This window comes from Myotis daubentonii, chromosome 1, assembly GCF_963259705.1.
Source record: "Myotis daubentonii chromosome 1, mMyoDau2.1, whole genome shotgun sequence".
Classification (NCBI taxonomy): Eukaryota; Metazoa; Chordata; class Mammalia; order Chiroptera; family Vespertilionidae; genus Myotis; species Myotis daubentonii.
The window spans coordinates 125,686,071-125,690,684 of NC_081840.1; the positions used below are offsets into that span (position 1 = coordinate 125,686,071).

The 4,614-nt window shown below is 46.4% G+C and overlaps 1 pseudogene; it reads left to right on the top strand.

Annotated features, from left to right (window-relative positions):
- Positions 1 to 631: 631 nt before the first annotated feature.
- Positions 632 to 1,654, top strand: LOC132233595 (2-aminoethanethiol dioxygenase-like; annotated as a pseudogene).
- The last annotated feature ends 2,960 nt before the right edge of the window (positions 1,655 to 4,614 follow it).

Below are 4,614 nucleotides of genomic sequence, written 5' to 3' on the forward strand. Positions count from 1 at the left end.
ACTTTAATCACACTATTTATAGCCTGTACCGGTACCGGGGAAGTGTCTTGCCTAATCCCAAAGAAATGGATATTCTACAGCAATAGGTTTAGGCTATAAATCCTTTTTAGTTTACTAAGTTCACTTATTTTTATGAAGCTGTTTTCCCTTAAAATAACTGAAAGGAAAGTTTTATTATACATCCAACTATCAATCTTAGAGTCAGACTTTCTGCATTAAAATCTTATCAGTTTTATGAAGGAAGAAGTCTTGGAAGTTTAGAGCTCAAAGGTAGTATCTCAGACCCTTCCAGATTGTGGTCCAGCTTCATCACTCAATCCTAACAACAAATAAAATGCTGAACAAACTGAAAAATTGACAGCCTTTAGTTTCATCAAAGCAGTGAGGTCACGGCGCCTGTCCATAATCATAGGTACCGGCCGCATCAATGGAGCCTCGGATAAGGCACAGCCCATCACGGCCCACCAGGCCGGTACCTGCTCCTGGATCGCGAGTGCCGGGCATGGGATGGGCACGCGCTTGCTCGGAGAGGGCATGAGGCAGGAGCACCAGCTGTAGAGGTTAGCGGCCGGGTACCCCACGCCCCAGGAGCCGGTAGTTGCGGGGCCTCCCGCCCGGAGTGCGCACAGCCATGGGGGCCGCAGTTAACCGATCGGGGTGGAGGAAAGGAGAGGGCCGGCCTGGGCACTTGGAGGAACCGCCGTGCATACCTGGAGACGACGTGGCCTCCCTGATCCAGGGGATCACCTGCCAGGCGTGCCTCACCTTCCAAGGCCGTGGGGGAGGACGCAGCGCTTCCCAATCATGGCGTGGTGCCAGGCCCTGAGGCGCCGATGCCGCAGGGCTTCCTGGAGAACCTGAGCAAGCTGAAGAGCCTGCTAACCCAGTTCTGTGCAGAGGACCTGAATATCGCCCCGCGCAAGGCCACCCAACCTGCCACCCCTTACCTCCATGCACATCTACTAGACGGATGGCTTCAGCCTCGTCGTGTTCCTGTTCAAGAGCTGCGCGTCCATCCCGCTGCACGACTACCCGGGCACGCACGGCATGCTCAAGGTGCTCTACGGCACCGGCACCATGCGTATCAGCTGCGTGGACAAGCTGGAGGCGGGTGGGCAATGACAGCGGGCCCCGCTGCTGGAGCAGCAGTTCGAGCTGCTGCTGCAGCCCCACGAGCGGGACACCGTCTGGCCCGGCGTGCTCAGTTCGCCAGCGGCCCCTGCATCCTCATGCCGCACTGTGACAACCTGCACCAGATCGATGCTGTGGACTGGCCCCCTGCCTTCCTGGACATTCTGGCCCTGCCCTACGACCCCAATGATGACCGGGACTGCCACTATTACAGGGGGCTCCCCGCCAGGGCCAAGGAGGCCTCCGGATCGACCTGTGACTTGCCCGGAGAGGTGTGGCTGTGGCTCCCGGAGACCCCTCAAGCCGATGACTTCTGGTGAAAAAGGGAGCCCTATCCAGGTCCCAAGGTCGTCTCTTGAAGCCGCAGGCGCCCAGGAGCGGGGAGCCAAAGACTTGCCCTACTCAGATCTGGGCCTGGCTGCCAGCAACCCACCACAAGGGCTCTCTCCCTACCCCCAGGCCACCAGGGCATTGGATCTATTGAAGTGGGCTGGTGTGCTTCATCAGGAGCCTTGGGAAGCCCGGGCACGGTTATGGGGGCGGGGGAGGCTAGGTTGTTTTCTGGCTTTGTCACTGCCACCAGGGTTTTGATTTGGAGGAAGGGGAGCAGGGGACTATCTGAAGCGCTTCCATCTTAAAGCCATAATGAAAACATTCTTCCTTTGTTCCCACCCTATACAAAATACAGTGAGAGGTTTTCTCCCCTCATCGCCTTCACCTTGGGTAAATAGGGCTTGCTTTCCACTTATGTCCTTATGCCCTTTGCTCCTTGTCATAGTTTTAACTCCTGGACTGCAATGACCCAGTGGTTTGAATTGTTTTTAGTTCAAGTCATTGGTCAAAAACTAGGTTTAGAGAGATGAGCTACTTTTTTAAGTGAGCTGCCCTGCCTGATTGATTCATTGCGAAAATTAAATCAATTTTCCAGACTTGGGGCATCATCCCCAGGACATAACTATGCATGTAGAGGACAAGATTTTCTTTCCTCCCCTTGCCCAGTAGCCACATCTGGTTTACTCTGGCAACATCCACTAAGAACTTCACACCTGCATTTCTCAGTGACATATTCTCACTTATAGCTTATCTTCCCTGTGAGTCCCCAGATCTGTGAGTTGAGCAGATTTCTTGTTGCAGATTCACCTTTAATGCAAAAACTATATTACCCTCAAGTGACTTTTTTGGTCATAGTATAAGAGGTGGTAGAGTAATGCTGTATTTTCTAACCAGAAGATTCAGAGGCACTGAATCAGTATGCTTCCAAACAACTGAATGTAAAACACCCCTCCCCTGGCCAGCTGTTGAACTCCAGTATTTTCCTGCAAAAGTAGAAGAAAATGTTGACTATTTCAAATTCTCTCACACCGAATGTTCCAGAGAGCTGGTGGTTCTAGCTGTGTTATTGGTGGCCCTGTTCTCAGAACCGACTCTCCCTCTAGCAGGAGAGAGACGGTGCTTGCTTCCTCTGGTGTGGTTTTCTATAGGGAGAACGACATGGCACTGGCGACCCAGGCTCTGCAATGGAGAATTAAATATTCTGCTGGCCATTTTAGGGCACCAAAAATCCACACTCCCAGCCTCTTGAACAGTTGTGCTATCTGTAACTAGTTTTATTTTTGTCCTTTTAATAGTCTGAGCAACTTGACCTTGTTTACAAACACATTGACACCATTTGCTTCCAGCCATGAAGCACTATTGTCCCCCCCCCCTTTTTTTTTTTTTTTTACTATTTATAGGATTCCTTTTTTCACAATCTTTTAATAACAAATTATAGAAATAAACACATTAAAATTTGAAGAAGAAAAAAAAGAAGTGAGGTCACAGGGCAAATTACTGCCCTTGTAACTAAATATTGGATATGGGAAGGCAGATGCAGAGAATCATAACCTAACAGAGAAGACACCTCTGTGGAAACCAGTACCAGAGCAGGAAAACCAAAATTATAATGGAAAATTGGCTGTAGGCTCAGTGTGAACAAGTCTAAGAGTTAAAAACTCCAGAGGGAATCCAGTCATGGTGTGAGCAGACACACTTCTGTCCAGGAGCCATCTGGCAAGGGGAGGAGGTAAAGTAACCACAATGAAATATACCACAGCATTCTATTCTAAAGACCTGTTTTTAAGAGAAAGTATTTTATCAGCCCCTAACCTATGGGAGTTTTATCAGAGCCCATCCTATCTGGGAGAAGAGAAATACCCAACTCCAGTCCCCTCTAGACATTCTGTATAATCTGTGAGGATAGAAAAGACCTGTGAGACACTAGTGAAGTTCACAGCCCAAGGGCACGGGCTCACTAAAAGACTGAGTCCTAATCCTAGAGCCACAACACTCTTACCCTCCTACCATACTTTACCACCATATACCAAAGGTCCTTGTACTCAGGACATCATGTTAACCTTTAAACAAAAATATGTACAATGTATTAAAGGGAAAATAACAACTTTGAAGAGACCCAGACACAGACATGGCAGAGATATTGGAATTATTAGACCATGAATTCAAAACAACTATGACTGACATACTCAAGGTTCCAATGAAAATGTAGAGAATAGGTTGGTAGTGTAAGCAGAGAGATGGAAATTCTAAGAAAGACTCAAAAAGAAATGCTAGAAATTAAAAGCACTGAACAAATGAAGAATGCATTTGTTGGGTTCATTGTAGAGTGTACACAGCTGAGGAAAGAATCTCTGAACTTGGGGATATGTCAGTAGAAACTTACAAAACTGAAATGCTAAGAGGAAAAAGAAATAGAATATCCAAGAACTATGGGACAGTTACAAAAGGTATAACATACTTGTCATGGGAATACACGAAGGAGAAGAAAGACAAAAAATAACAAAGGATTTTGCAGCAATAATTTTCTCCAGATTAATGTCAGATATCAAATCACAGACCAGGAAGCTCAGAGAACATGAAGCAGGGTAAATGACAAAAATCAACACTTAGGTATATTATATTTAACCTGTAGATAATCAAAGATAAAAAATAAATCTTGAAAGAAGCCAGACAAAACACTTTACCTATAAAGAAGCAATGATAAGAATCATATCTGACTTGTCCTCAGAAATCAGGCAAGCAAAAAGAGTGGACTTAAATATTAAAGTGTTAGGGCAATAAAACCACACCAAGCCTAGAATTCTGTATCCTATGAAATTATCTTTCAAAAGCGAGAGACCTAGCCGGTTTGCCTCATGGATAGAGTGTTGGCCTGCAGACTGAAAGGTCCCAGGTCCGATTTGGTCAAGGGCACATGCTAGGGTTGCGGGCTTGATCCCCAGTAGGGGGTGTGCAGGAGGCGGCCAATCAAGGATTCTCTCTCGTTGTTGATATTTCTATCTCTCCCTCTCCCTCTATGAAAGCAATAAAAATCTATTTTTTTAAAAAGTAAAAGACAAATAGCGCTTTCTCAGACCAACAAAAATTGAATTTATTGCCTTATAAAAATATTAAAAGAAGTTCTTTAGAAAGAAGAAAATTATATTGGTA